This window comes from Mytilus galloprovincialis, chromosome 4 (genome assembly GCF_965363235.1).
Source record: "Mytilus galloprovincialis chromosome 4, xbMytGall1.hap1.1, whole genome shotgun sequence".
Classification (NCBI taxonomy): domain Eukaryota; kingdom Metazoa; phylum Mollusca; class Bivalvia; order Mytilida; family Mytilidae; genus Mytilus; species Mytilus galloprovincialis.
Genome location: NC_134841.1, coordinates 45,902,655 through 45,918,949, shown reverse-complemented (window position 1 = coordinate 45,918,949; position 16,295 = coordinate 45,902,655). Strand labels below are relative to the sequence as shown.

Sequence of the window (16,295 nt, the reverse complement as noted above, 5' to 3'; positions counted from 1 at the left end):
TAGGATGGCGGGGTTAAACTAGTTTGAAACAACCAACCCTCCCCTAATCTGGGACAGTGGTGTAAAAGTACAACATATAGAATGGCAGGGTTAAACTAGTTTGAAGCTACCAACCCTCCCCTAACCTGGGACAGTGGTGTAACAGTTCAACATAAGAACAAACTATAAAAATCAAAGGAAAAAGGCTTAACTGATAAGACAGGTACAAATAGAAATACAAATATAAAAAGAAACAATAAGGTCTTTCCTCGCGTAGAGGAAATACCTTAAAAAGAAGATGTGGTATGATTGCCAATGAGACAACTCTCCACAAGAGATGTTAATTTGTAATAACATTTCTATTTCTGTTCAAATGGTATAAGAAACTCGGATGCATATCATTTTTATGATTGACTAAAAAAGGAGCTTTATTTCTTTAAGATTTACCTGTTTTCAAGAAAGGTATCAAGCAAAGTAAGATCAGTGGTCTTTTTAAAATATCTAAGAAGATTATGTTCATGATAGTCCACTGATGTAAAAAGACAGTCTTATAATAATAGTATAACCCTGCCCTATTATTTTTATGTATATATTAACAGTCTGCACCAAAAAAATTTTCAACTACTAGTCCTAAGACCAATATTCTGACATTTTTCTTATTTGGCCAAACAAAGTTTTGCAAAAACTTACTAGTCCGAATGAAATTTTACTAGTCTGGGGCATCGGACTAGTGGCTAACCGTGCAGACTGATATATACCTTTGTCCAAGTCAGGATCCTTGTTAGAGGTTGTCACAATGTAAAGACATCTGTATCTTTAAAGAAAATAAATCTAGAGTTATTGCCCTTAGATCATGTCGACCACAAATTATGCAGATGACAAATTAATAGGCTGATTAATAATAAATTTCAGACTCTAAATATGATTTAATGAAATATTAATCAATATTGTTTGTATAAAAATGAAAGTTTGAGTGTGCTTTATGCACAGTCATTTATTGATAGTATCTGCTAGTACAAGTTTTGACTTGTTTGTATAATGGATTAAATCAGATTAAAATATTCATGTATCACTCATGTAACAGGTATATTTTATCATTCCCGATATTTTTTGTCCTATATTATTTGTCCTTCATTTGCAACTTTTTATTGCTTAGTGTGTTTAATTGTCTCCAGCAGTTCTCTCCTACCATGATATATTTAATCGTTTCTACAATATGAAAATAAGAAGATGTGGTTTGATTGCCAAGGAGACAGTTATCCCCCAGAGACCATATGATGTAGAAGTTTGTTTGATAAAAACTATCCAGGCTTTAATGTTTTAGTCACACTGTGTTTTTGTCCTGATTCTATCTTCCTGTGACACTGATACAATCTTTATTGAAAGATGAATTGATCAGTCTATATTTGAAGTCCAGAATGTGAAAAAAACTGATATAGTTGTAAACAGACTTCCATTCTCAATTTTATTATGTTGTTAAAATATCAATCTATCTTCATTATTTGACTGAATTTTAATATATGTTTTACATGGTTGTAACTTTTTCATCCGTGAGTTTGAGGTGATATATTGGGATCCTTTCTAGTCATATGTGTTTCCCCTGTACATGATTCTCTAACTGTAACCACGTATGACCTTAACTAATTTCTGCAGGTTTCATTGATTAATTCCTCATCTTACTGTAAATTAATAATTAGATTGTAATTGACTTGAAATTATGGGTTTGTTAAATCTTATTTACAATATCTGGTTACTGTGGTAGTTTTCGTCATCTGATACAAACCATATAAGTACCTCTGTCTGTACTGGTAGATTCCTTCATTATCATTTTGTACCACCCCTTTAGAGCTACAAGGGTACAGAAGAACTACACTCCCTATCTGTTTTTACCTCTGTCTCTACTGGTAGATTCCTTCATTATTTGTACCACCCCTTTAGAGATGCGAGGGTATACTTATCTACACTCCGTATTTGTTTTAATGGAGAAGTGTCGCTAAGGTACTTACAAGGACAATCAACTGTAATTGGTACATGAATCTATTGATTTCCTGTTATTGATGAGGTAAGGGGCCATGTGTACCAGATTGTTGAACCTAGTTAATGGAAGGCCCCAAGTCATTAGTGAATTACATGCTGATATGAGATTGCTTTCATGATACATGTACATGTACATCATCACCAATTCTGTGATAACAATTTAGTGTCAACATATGTGTACTTTACCTGCATAAGAAAGCCAAGTTCTTTTGTAATTTTATCTTTCTTCAATAGTGTTTGTCTTTCCTAGAAATATTTGTGAAAAGTTTAATGAAATAATGTAATTTATTGAAAAAAGTTTAACATGACATAGTTGTAAAGATTGTTCTGGATCAGTAAATGATCAGAACTGATTTTTCAGTTTCTTATATAGATTGTCTCTGATTTAGAAAATGTATATTGAAATAATTTTCATGACCTTGACTAGCTCCTATCATTAATAATGTACTTAAGTAACCTTTGTAATATTATTATTATACTCATATCATTAATAATGTCCTTTTGTCACCTTTGCAATATTATTATTATACATGTACATGTAATGTAAATGACACCACATTATATTTTGCAAAGTTGATGGAAAGCTTGGTCATGTTTAACCTTTATGGAAAAAGAAATAATTTGTGGAAAGAAATCAGGAAATCTGAGAAGACCTCAAAACTATATATAAAAATATGACTCTTTTTATACTTTCATCTGAAAGTCGGGCCCATGCTCATGTGGTCGCTGCTTGTAAAAGAGGTACTGGACTTACTCATAGGAGGGATATGAAGGTTACTTGTAAATCAAACTTCAGATCTTGCATGATACGTACAACCTCACTTCACAGTGACAGCTAAAATTATCTGCACCTGCTTTTAATTTAGCTTCTTTTCATATCATACATATATATTGATGATTTGAATATTCATGAAATAGTTGCCACTGGACATACAGCAACAGTCAATCAAACAATTAGAGAAAATGTGCGTGAACAGTTTGTGACCAAACAGTATTGAAATGTCGTGTTACACCATGTTCAAATAAATCGGGATGTTTTATAATTTTAGACTGTCCCCTGTTGAGATTAATACTATTCAAAAAACATTATCATATTTGTCTGTATTTTTGTCATGGTACACTTTACTATATAAGGGAACAAAATAAATGATGCAATAACCTCTGCCAGTGTCTGTCACCAATCTATTTTATGTTTTGGGTCTTCAGAACAATTAAATTTAAAAGTGCACATGAGAAGTAAACATTTCAATGAAAAGGTAGCTTGAATAATGACTGATATGCATTTAAGTTAATATAAATATAATTATACCCTTTTGATGTGCACATCAAAGAAAGTCTGGGAAACTCACTCCCAATCAGTAATGTTTCAAGAAATAACACTACCTTATTTAGAGGGGAAATAATTTTCTGCATACATGTTTTTGATCAGTGCGATTTATTTTGTAGATATTCTTATGAGAATCTATTGCAAGCTTTCTATCTCAATATGTCAGTTGCAGTTTACAAGTTTTACATCCTAGTTTAACAATAGTACAATTATCTCAGGAAATCTTATTTTGTTGTATAATGTTATCTTATATGTTGTTTATGTTAAAATGTATAAGTATTTCTCTTTTGCACTATTGTTTTTATATGCCCCCTAGGATTGTTTCCTTACAAAATGTATGCATGCTTGCATAGATTGTATCAAACTTCAACATCTTCTCCTTGTTTACGTTAGATATTTATGTATCAAACTTCAACATCTTCTCCTTGTTTACGTTAGATATTTAGGTACTATTGTAATAGAGTCCAAGGTCTGTCTTTTGGAGCATTTTGAAAATGGCATAGGAAATATCGAAAATAATGGACTACTGTGGATTAATATATAGAAAATTAATTTTTTGTGGTTTTGGTGGGTAGAGGTTTAACAAATAGACTTGTATGCAGACATTTTAACACTGTAACATTGAGCATAATTTGCAAATGTCTTCTGTTGTGCTGTTACACCTCTGTCTCAGGTAAGGGTACAGTTGAGCACTTGCAAACATATTAAACTCTGCCACATTCTTTATGTACCTGTCCCAAGTAGAGTAATTAAGTGGTTGTCATTGGTTCATGTCTGTCATATTTTTTTTGTTGTAAAAATTGGGCCATTTAGTTTCTGGTTTGAATTGTTTGTTATTTTTAATATCTGGGCCTTTTATAGCAGACTATAGGTATGGATTTTTCTCAATGTTAAAGCCGTACTTTGACCTATAATTGCTTTATATATATCCATGTCATTTAAATTCTGCTGGATATATAGTAGTCTTATTTTCCATCATACCATATCTTCTTATTTTTATATTCAAAACATCTTTTGGTTTTTTGTGGCATTGGGTTGCTTTGTCATCGAGATAGGCGTCATATTTCCTTTTATTCATATCAAGATTATTTCTCCAAATTCAATTAGATTAAATATTCTTCAGGTAAATCTGCTGTACTTTTAAAACCCACCGAAATACTATCACATGTAATAGTAGATATATTGTACAAGTTACCTGGAAATTAAAGTGTTATTTTTAGTCAGATGACTAAGTGTATTGAAACAAACATTTGTAAAACTTTACAGGAAATTTGTAAATTCTTTCACCTTGGGTTGTAAATAAATATGACCCAATACACAAACACCTACATATTTCAAAATGAGAGATATGCTTCAGTGATCTGTCATAACAGTCTGTAAAAGTCAAAAGTAGTAGAAAGCTTCAGACACTTTATCAAAGAAGCATTAGAACTGAAAACAGGGGGGCTGTTATACAAATAAATTGTTTAACTTTTATACTATAGCTTCTCTCTGAGTTTTTAAGCCCCATTTTTATGCCATATTTATGGGCATTATGTTTTCTGGTTTGTGTGTCTGTTTGTCTGTCCGTTCGTTTGTCCATCTGTCCCGCTTCAGGTTAAAGTTTTTGGTCAAGGTAGTTTTTGATGAAGTTGAAGTCCAATCAACTTGAAACTAAGTATACATGTTCCTTATGATATGATCTTTCTAATTTTAATGCCAAATTAGTGTTTTTACCCCATTTTCACTGAACATAGAAGATGATAATGCAGATGGGGCATCGGTGTATTAGGGACACATTCTTGTTTTGTTGTTGCTATGATTATTTCAGTCATTAACTGTAGATTTCGTGGATCGAGGAAAACTTGCATTTCTGTGGATATTTGATTTGGTGGTTCTGCAAAATTCTGCACACAAATTAGCTAATAGAGAACATTTTTTGTTGTTCATCTGTACCCACAAAAAAACAAAAAATGGTTTCACACCAATAATAATGAATCCACAGTATTATATTTACTTTGTCACACAAATCAGAGTTTTTATTAATAGACAATGAAATATACATTTGTTTGTTGTTTGTAAACAACAATGTTTCTCTTAGATATGTTGAATTTTGACTTATGTACTAGATAAGTGTAATTTGTACTTGACCTATAATCTAGCTCTAGGCTTACTGATACACCTTTCCCTGCAATAAACTCTTTTTATTAATCCTATAAAATTACATAACCAAATTGTATTATGGCCAGCTTAGCATAATCAACATTGTGTTTGCTTATAAACCTTGGAGCTTAAAGGTAGATTTTAGGTACTAAGGGCTAATGAAGAATGAACCTGAATGAACTTTAATTTGAAGTGATTGTAAATGTTTTGAATAATAAACAAACATTTATTTTTGATTACTGGTTGTTACATTTAAATCGTATATTAAATAATGGTGTTTTAATAAGTGCCATGATCCCGTTGATAAGAGTAACATTTACATTTAAACATTTCTTGCTTTGAATCTTTTTCAAATGATTTCAGTGTTGGGAGAAAATTGTTTGGCATAAAGAAATTATTTTTATTTTAATTATCATAATTCTTAAACATTATGCAAATTATTGTATAATTTTTTTTTAATGTTTAATTGTTTCCTAAAAGTTTTATTTGATTTCTAGTTTTTTTTATCGTTTTTCAAAAGTACAGGATATCAATCTTTTAGAAAATCAAAATCAAAAATAGAAATTGTTTTAAGTCAATGTGGGTGTCTTAAAAGATAAAAAGACAGGAAAAATTTTGATGTGTTCCTTTAAAAATCTATGTTAGAATATTATCCTGATTTCGCATTTGTGATAATACAACAAAAGAGGATTAGTTGTAATTATATAAGCTTACCCGTTGACCGACTTAAACAAGGTCACTGTTCATATCTTTATAGTGGACATTGACATTAGTCATTACTGTACACTTTACTGGACATTTACATTACTAATTTCAATTAGTAGTAACATTATGCATTATACCAAGTTCAAGTTCAATTATTTTTAATTTGTTGCTTAGGGTAATGGTATTTACAGCAGTCCAAAGGTTATATAATGTTTCAAAGTTTTCTATACACTGGATAAGCTTGTTCAATGTTTTATCCAACAAAAATATTTTTTTAGATATTTTAGAGAAAGGTTACAGTTTGTTTTCACAGGTTTTCATTGTTTCCCTGGTATAATTATCAACAGGACTTATATTTTAAGGTTAATAGATTTTTTTATGTAAATAATTATATAAATCCTGAATACAGATACATATACAGTACAGTCAAAAAGTTACAAATACAAATACTGTTTGGAAGTTTAGTGTGCATGGTGTTCATTTTCGCTGAACTATTTTGCATTATTGTTTAGGGGCCAGCTGAAGCCTACTTGGGTGGGTAATTTTCTTGTAGGGTTAATTCATCTTAGACCCATTGGTGGCCTTGGTCTCTTTTCTGCACTTTGGTCAGATTTTTGTCTCTTGGACACATTCCCAGTTTCCATTCTCTGCAGAAAGAAACTGATAGATTTCATTACAAAATTGTTGACTTTTAGTGAAGTGGCAAGTTTCTAAGATAATTTTTTTTAAGAGGCATGATTGTCAAAAATTGGCATAAAATGGTACATGTCAGATCTCTTACTTGGTTAATGGTATTTCAGCATTTCTGAAAGGTCTAATACGGTTTAATATTTATGTGCTTATCTATTGGTTTAAAAGATCATATGATCCCTTACAATGTGTTGTCTATTTTATTGTATTGTTAAGTTGCTGTGGGTACATGTGAACCACGAATTCAAATGTTCAACTAATAGCATATTTCCAATGAGCTTTGTATAGAGATCGACAATATGACGAAATCAAATATCCACAAAAATGCAAGTTTTTAACAATCCAAGAAAATTGAAACCCACGAAAATAAATGAATTCACAGTATCTTTTTTAACTTCCATACTGTAAAATAAATTTTTTCACAGAAATTCATTTACCAATCCTGTTCGCCAGGTTTTATTTTTGTGTTTATCTTTTCCTGGTAATCTTATCTGCCCAATAAATCAAAAATATTGGAGAAACTTTTTTTTATGATTTTATCTTATTCATGAAATTAGTGAAAATAAACCCCAGGCAAAATTTCCCACTTAGCAATATCCTTGTTAAATGTATTGTTAAACTCAGACGATTTTAAATGTTCAGAAAAAGGTTATAGTTTATTTCAAAGGACAACATTAAGTTTAGGTTTGAAATAAACAAATAATTAGTAATGTTGATAAGATTATAATACAACTTTATAACAATTACCAATATTAGAATTTTGGACATCAGGTACTGTCCAAGAGCAAGAAACACTTACTTGAGAAGTGTTAAGAATCTTTATAGTCTATTGATTTTAAGCATTCGACACCAAAATCTTTTCAAATTATTAGTCGTCTAAGTCCAGAGATGTATATTCCAACATTTGTCTAATGTGTCTAAATAAATTTTGTAAATACCTACTAGTCAGAATAGCATTTTACTAGTTTTGGGTATTGGACTAGAGGTTAACAGTGAAGACTGTTTGAGGGTAATATATGCATGAAATTTAAGATTGTTTCCTAGCCTGCAGTTTGCTGAAAGGTCTTGTTAAAATTTTGAAAATAATAATGCTTTGGACTTGGACTTCAGTTGAATATTTCTGTGGGCCTGTTGGATGAGAATGAGAATTAGTCATTGGGATTACTGTAAATTCAGAAATTATTGCGTGCATTTATTATTGCGATTCTGTCAATTTACACTTGAATGCGATTTTAATTTTTACGATTTTGAGAAAAGTCATGCTTAATTCAGTTAAAATATTACAAAATGCGAGTTTTAATTATTGCGTTTACAACTTAGACGCATTATTCGCAATAATAAAAACCTCGCAATAATTTCTGAATTTACAGTATTGCAGTTTTGTTCATCTAAATAACAAAATGCTGCAGGGTCTGAAACATTATTGATGATGTATGGTAAATGTCAGTGACATAAAATGAAATATCAGCAAATATGGAAATTAGAAGTCAATGTGTTTTTTTTCTATGCAGCGATCATAAAAGTTGTAAAAAAGAGGCACAAATTAGTCAAAAGCTCCTACACTTTTATTAATAACGAGGCAATGTCTGTGATATACAGCCTTCCTCATCACATTGTGTGTGTTGTTTGTTTGCCATATACGTAAATGTATATTTTCCCCAATATAGGATTTGTAAATACAGATTATTACTAGACTTATAGCTATATTCTCTGCTGGATAGTTGTCTCTTTGGCAATCAACATCTAATTTTATGTTTATACCAGCCATTGAACCTATGTAAAAGTCTTTAGGATATTAAAGTCAACACTTATCACACTTAAACTATCTGTCAATACATTTTAATGCAAATTTAAGTTTTAAATTACATATAATTGAACAGATTGTCATTAAATCTTGTATTTCATGATGTTTTTCATTATTTTCTAGGTTTAAAAATGGACGTTTGGTGTGTAAGTGATACAATGTACTTTGCTGGCAGAAATTCATCATCATTGTGTTGCTTTTGATGATTGTTTTGTGATGAGGTTGCACCAGATTTAAAGGCCAAATATAGAGAATATAACAAAAGCAGTGAATCAAATAAACCAGGATTATTGTTTCAGTTTAATGTATTAATTTATTCAGGAAATGTCTCTGTAATGATTCACAAGTAGTGCTGTCACAGTAAAACTACTCTTGCATGAATAGAAATTCAAGTAGAGACTGACAATATTGTTACAAGCTTGTTACTTTTTTCCTTCTTCCTCCATGAGGATATATACAAAAGGCCAAACAAAACAAAATATATATGTGTTTATGGTTTCCCTGACAGAATCTTATGTTTTATGACAATTTCTTCCACACACTTTTCACCAACATATCAGTATGCAACTGATTAATTATACAATAAACAAAGGTGACAGAATTTACCAATACCAGTGACGGGCCCTTATACACACCTTATTGCTATTTGTCCGTCATTGCTGGATATCACACCGGTTCCTGTAAAATTTTGACCTCATAAAACAAAATATCTGACGCCACAATGGAAAAGTGATTGTTGTATGCGTCAAAAGTTTAAGCAGCCTGGTCAGCCGGGATTAGCGATAAGGTGTATTGTAACCAAAAGCCAGAACTATAAATGTAAAAATTATGTGGCATAAACAAAATATTTTTTATTTTGCCTTACCACTACATTGTGTGATTAATTTCTACCTGAAAAGGTCCAAATAATAGTGAAAGATATTTTTGTTACTGACTTTTTTCACATGAAACCATCAAAGTTGATATTTTTCGTGTTGATTAACCAACATGTCAGCATACATTAAATGACAAATGTGTTAACGTAAATAGCTTGTCTGATATATTTTCCTTAGGCTTCAAACTTTTTAGATTAAGGAGAAAATGATGCTTAATCAGGAAGACTCTGAGATACAAAATAAATATAAGCTACTACCCCCCCCCCCCCCCCCCCCCCACCTTTCCCCAAAAAAATACCCTGCAAGATACTGTAATTTTTTTGTTAAATACATAGATATGACAATATTGAGACATCAAAATGACATTTTTGCACTCATAAGTAAAGACTAGATTCGTGTAATTTTTCAAGGATTGATGATTTTTCTATATATTTGCGACTTTAGGAGCCAAATAATAGTTTATATTAAACCTCCCCCTGTGATTGATGATGACATTCCTGACAATAGAAATAAAAACAAAAATCCTAATAGGAGCTTTAATTTTAATAAGGAAAAATAAGTTGTACTATGTCACTATTGCTCTGGAAGATTTCTTGATTTGATTTACTTAATTTGTAAAAAAAAACCTGTTTATCAAGAGATAGTTTTAAGCCAACTGCATGTGATACTGGTTCAACAGAATCTTATTTTTTCTATTGATGATGATAATCAGAGAACCAAAGTCATAATATACTTGTTTACCCTATATTTTGTTCTGTTGACTTTACCATTTTTAGACATATGAGATATTATGAATTCAGAAATTAATGCATGCATGTATTATTGCAATTACTGACAGAAATATGAAATTAATTTATGCAAATTTGGAAAATTTAAATATATGAATAATGGAAAGGAATTTGAAATGTGATTTCTGGTAAACGCTTTACTATTCATTTCACGTTTTTATCAATTGGTTAATTTACAGATTTATTAGTTCTAAGAAATATGATGTTTAATTTTTAGGCATAATTTTCGTAAAGTGTGCAATAGCTTTTAAGCAATTTTGTTTATAAAAATGAATTTTCATTTTTGAAAGCATTTCTATAATATTCTATAGTTATACAGTTTGGTAGGTCATATATTTATTTATATATTTCTAGGATCTTTGTTAACAGTTGGTCTTTTAATTGAATAAATCTTTGTTAACAATTGATCATATAAGTGTGTTGATGTCTGTTAACACTGGAACATATTATTGTGTGGATCTCTGTTAACAGTTGGTCATTAAATTATTTGGATCTCGTGTTAACAATTGATCATATAAGTGTGTTGATGTCTGTTAACAGTTGAACATATTATTTTCACGTTAAAATGCCATATTTTGATTGGCTAATATGAGGGTGTTAATTTACTCTATCACATGACTGAGCGGGTGACTATTTTTTTTAATGTTACCCTCTCGTCCAGACAAAATCGATAATTTAAAAGAAATGAATTGAATTTACGTCAAGTTATTAAAACAAGGCTTAAGTTCTACGTTTTGGTTCAGAGTTTCTTATTTGACTGTCACTTAAATAAAAAAATAAAACATCTTGCTTAATTTTTGTTATTTTTCCTAATATATTTTCTACCTGTAACAACGTTGTTATGTACATGACGTCATAGAACATACTTTTAAAATAAGATTAATCTGTTAAAGACAATAATGATTAGACATTCAGTATAATAAATTAAATAACACATAGTCCTGAAATTATTTGGATCTCTTGTTAACAGTTGATTATATAATTTTGTAGATCTCTGTTAACAGTTGGTCATTAAATTATTTGGATCTTTTGTTAACAGTTGATCATATAATTTTGTCGATCTCTGTTAACAGTTGGTCATAAAATTATTTGGATCTCTTGTTAACAGTTGATCATATAATTTTGTAGATCTCTGTTAACAGTTGGTCATAAAATTATTTGGATCTCTTGTTAGCAGTTGATCATATAATTTTGTAGATCTCTGTTAACAGTTGGTCATAAAATTATTTGGATCTCTTGTTAACTGTTGATCATATATGCATGTTGATGTCTGTTAACAGTTGATCATATAATTTTGTAGATCTCTGTTAACAGTTCATCCTACAACTGCATATTTCTTTAATAACAAAAAGGGATCATCTTAGTGTTATGTCATTTGAACTAATTAAAAAATAAAAAGGGAACATTAATTTATCATTTTTTGACAAATTACAAATTTTGATAGAGATTATGATGTTTTGTACCTTGTATCTTTTACTTAAGCTAAATTAGTGTACAAACACCTTGTCAAAACTTTAAATGGGTGCCCACTGACTGTCTAAGAGGGGGCCCTCTCCAGTCACGCTTCAGTGATTCCCTATATGATCAACCAAATTTTTTCTAGAAAAGGGGGGACCGACACCCTACCCCTTACCCCCCCCCCCATCCCCCCTCGCCCCTAAATCTACCTCTGATAGATGCATCTGTGATGCATGGTCATATTTTCTTCTTGAACTTTATACATAATCTTACTAAATTAAAGTGGTTAGGTCATTCAGTAAAAACCTTCATATAGTGACTCATAGACGGGTAGTGTTAATTGTGGTCATTAGAACAATGCCAGCTTTCACATTTATTGTATTCATTTCTGACCGATATTGAGCTGGTATTTTTGTGAGATCATATGTGTGAACGTGGTTGACCTTCTTTTGATATCATTTTAGGCAGTTGGCAAACAGTTCAAATAGGGTATATTTTCTCTGGTGAACTTATATGGAATTGTTATGTTTAAGTATTATATATTGTCTTTGACAATTTCAAGTTTCTCTGTAAGGTTGTTAAAGTAAAATTTTGAATTGACAAAATTTAAATATTAACAGAATTGTTACCTTTATAAACATGGATAACTTATTGAAAATAATGGTTATTCGATGAGTAGCTATTGTCAACTCATGCTTTGAATGACCTAATTAAGTTTATTAGACATTCAAAATCTTGTGACATCCCTTTTCAAACTATTGAACTGGTTTTCAGGTGCAAGGTGAGCAAAAGATACTTCTTGAAAACTGAAGTAAAAATATTTTGAATAGCATATTAAAAAAGCATTAGTCTTGGACTAGTACAACACAGGGTTCATATTTTATTTCTCATAAACATGATCTTGTGTATGTAATGTTTGTCACTGGACATTTCTCAAAACTAAATCCATCATTGTCAGCACATATACATTAGTTGTAAACAACCACTTTCATTGGTAGATTGCTGATATCCATATATAATTTACACTGTGATATGTATAGTAAGGACATTTCTGATACATGTGCACTAACAGTCCTTATTAATCCACACATCAAGCAACTTAAGTAAAGATGTTATCTAGAATTGTGCAATTTAAGAAAAAGATTAACAGAAGTTAGTTTTGATAAGAGATTATAGATAAGGAAAGAACAGTTTTATAATAGAAAATACTGTGTTATTGTTTTCATATTTCATATTTTGTTTTATAAGCTATTTATCTTTTTTTTGTTTATTTTTAGATCAAAATATTATATGTTTTATATGCATTTTGTTTTGTTTTCTGACTGATTTACTGTTATTTGTAATATACATAATGAATTTGTTAATAAAAGGCTACAATAATTATAATATAGTATTAATTAATATTTTAAACCCTGTCATAAATGTATATGCGAAATATAATAAAATAATAATAACAGAGAGACCAAAAAAAGAGCAAACATTGATCAAATATAGTGCAGGGCGAAAGATTGATTTTGTTGTAAGTAAGCTTGGACATTAAATACCTTCAGCATTGCATGTTTAACTATTATTTTTCACAGTCAGTACCTTTGTCAAATGGATTTATAGAAAGAAGTATCTACAGATGAAAGCATGTAAGAGATACAAGTCATTCCAATCTATAAATTGGACAGTAACTGCTTGACATCGACAGCACATTTCAAATTAAAGTGATATGCATTAAGGTATTTTAAATACATATTTCATATTTCAAAAAATGGGGGTCCACACATATGGTGTGGTAGGTAAGATATCAGACCTCATAGAAAGAGGTTATGAGATCCCTTTTAACAACAGCTGGTTGGTTTCGGCTGAGAGCTCACTATATAACTTTTAAGAACAAGTTGGTAAAGTTCAGTGACTGCCATGTAAAGACTGGATCAAGTGACCATACGTTTTATTGACAGTTAATTTGTTGAGGGTCCAATTTCTGTGTCATGTCACATACACAAATACATGTATGCCCAAATGTACTTGTCATATCTGTGCATCGTAACTCATACATGTTGATTACCTCTGATTCACTACAGTAAGGATGAACTTTTTGCCTAACATCTGTCAGGGTCAATTAACCTTTTGATATCCGAGAGATATACATAGTAACAATGTGTTGTCTTATCATAGTTCAGCAAGGTTAAATAAGTATTTAAAGAATACGATGTACATGTATTAGAAAATATTGAAAAAAATAATTATTTGGAAACACACGGTTGGTTAGAACATGGATTTGTATATACACAAATCCTTGGTTAGAAGGTTCTAAAGATGAAGAGAGAAAACTATTTCTCTTGCTCCTTGTTCATTATATATAATAAATTATCTATAATTTTTGAAAAGCAACAGGTATTGTATTCAAGATCTACCAACCAGCTGCTAGCAAAACAATTTTGTTTTAGATTTAAATTTTAGACGTCTTTTAAATAACACACCGCAAGAAATACCTGACTTTTACAGGTGTCCGTAGGTTATTCATACAGTTCGCTGGCCGGAGATAACCTTTCCATTGACTTACTGACCACTTGTTGACCACAAAAGGTTTATTTGGTAACACAAGTGATTCCAATGTGAAACAGGTGACCAGCAGCAATTAATCAATTGTAATATCGTAATAAATTTGGGTAATTTGACATGGCAGAAATGATGGTTATAAGGTGGATCATGGCAGTGTTATATATATTACATTTTATGGGTGTACAGAAACTTCTTCAGATATTTTGCGTTATAACATATATATAAGCAGCATTGTAATAAGTATGTCCATACAAGTGAGAGGTTTGGCAAGCTTATAAAACCAGGAATGATCTACCATTTTACAGCGTTTTTGACCTGTGCCGCAATAGCAGATTCAAAAAGGGGGTCCGCGGTTGGACTACCCTTTTTTCGACGATCATTGCATTTGAATGAGGAAATAATTATATTTGGACCCCTTCCCCCTTTTTCCTGGGTTGGGAACACCCTTTTGAAATGGCTTGATACGCCCTATGTGGATATTCATACCGGTCAAGTGACACTTAATCTCCTTATAAAGTCATTTATCGCCCGAAGGCGGACTGAAAAGGCTACATGGACTAAATGTCCCTAAAATACCTTAATGTAAACTTTAGTTATAATATAAAGTTAGCTTACAGCTTAAATTTCATTGCATGTTTAGTTTTTTTAAACATTACAAAATGCATCTAAAGCTTTCATGTATAACGTTCAGGTTTCAATGAAAATAAAATTTCCTTTACTAAAGTAAATGTACCAATGAGGGATATTGATATCATAAGTTTGTCAAAAAATATACCACAAACAGATTTATTCTGGAAGTATGATTCATGACAACTGCTAACGCCACATTCCGGCCTGTGGCTAAGAAATTAAACATCACACACAGAAAAATCGCCCCTGTCTAGCATTTGCAGTACTACATGCGTGCTGTATACCATAGGCATATTCATGGGAGCAACCCCCGTTTTTATTGGGCTAAATGTATGGTATGCAGTCCAACCGTAATGTTGCCATATTGGTTCCCCTTTTTCACACATATCTATGTTTAACTTTATAGATCTGTATAGTGTTACTTTTAGATCTTTTACAGGCTCAGTTTTTTTCTCGACTTCGGGGCTCTTATTGAACAGACACTTGTCTATTGTTGAAGAATCTTATGTTGACCTACTTCTCTGAATATACAAATGATAAATATGTATGTGTGTCTTTTAAATACAACAATAAGTAGATACTAGGGTATGATTGTCAATGGGACAACTATCCATCAGAGTTCATATGACGTGGATGTAGGCACAATTACTCTCTCCTTAAATCCCCAAATGAGATTGAGACTTTTAAACAAATACAATCCGAGTTGTGGGTCACCGTACGCAGTGGCGTAGCTGGGTCATTTTTACGTGTACGCCCGAACCTTGGCGAGGGATTTGAGGAGTGCCAATCGCTCAATGTCAAAGCACCTGTTGGTAGTGGGTTCGAAAGGGACGAAGCCCCCGAAAGCTATCGAGAATGAGATGCCATAATGATTCCTGTCAGTAAAAAATCAATGATAACAACATACTTTTGAATCAAAATGTGTTTTTGTTTTTTTTTTAATTTTGTAATATGTTAACTTATTCATCGTGTTACACTGGAAGCTAGGCTAATGGTCATTGGTTTTAGAGAAAACGTCCAAACCAATATTACTTTTAACTTTTAAATAAGTTTAAATGGTGCCGTGAGTGAGAATACAATCAACAAAAGCACCTTTTAATGAATACGGAAATAAAATATTTCTAAGAGGTGCAATATAAAAAAATTCTGGAACACCTAGAATTTCTTCCACAAAAAGTAAATCAATCTATCATTCCTTTAAAAGGATTAAAAAAAATCTACCCGTCTAAAATTTTCTATTGATATTTTTTTCTTGATCTGGAATATTTCACGACAATCTATGAAGGTTTATAAATTGACCATGTAAAACA

At 31.1% G+C, this 16,295-nt stretch overlaps 1 protein-coding gene across 1 annotated transcript in view; it reads left to right on the top strand.

The window, feature by feature from the left end:
• Window positions 1-13,191, top strand: part of LOC143072261 (protein mono-ADP-ribosyltransferase PARP6-like) — a 46,887-nt gene extending 33,696 nt beyond the window's left edge. Inside the window, exon 23 of the mRNA XM_076247119.1 lies at window positions 8,808-13,191. The gene's annotated coding sequence lies outside the window, so the exon portion shown is untranslated. The remainder of the gene's footprint in view (window positions 1-8,807) is intronic.
• Window positions 13,192-16,295: the final 3,104 nt, after the last annotated feature.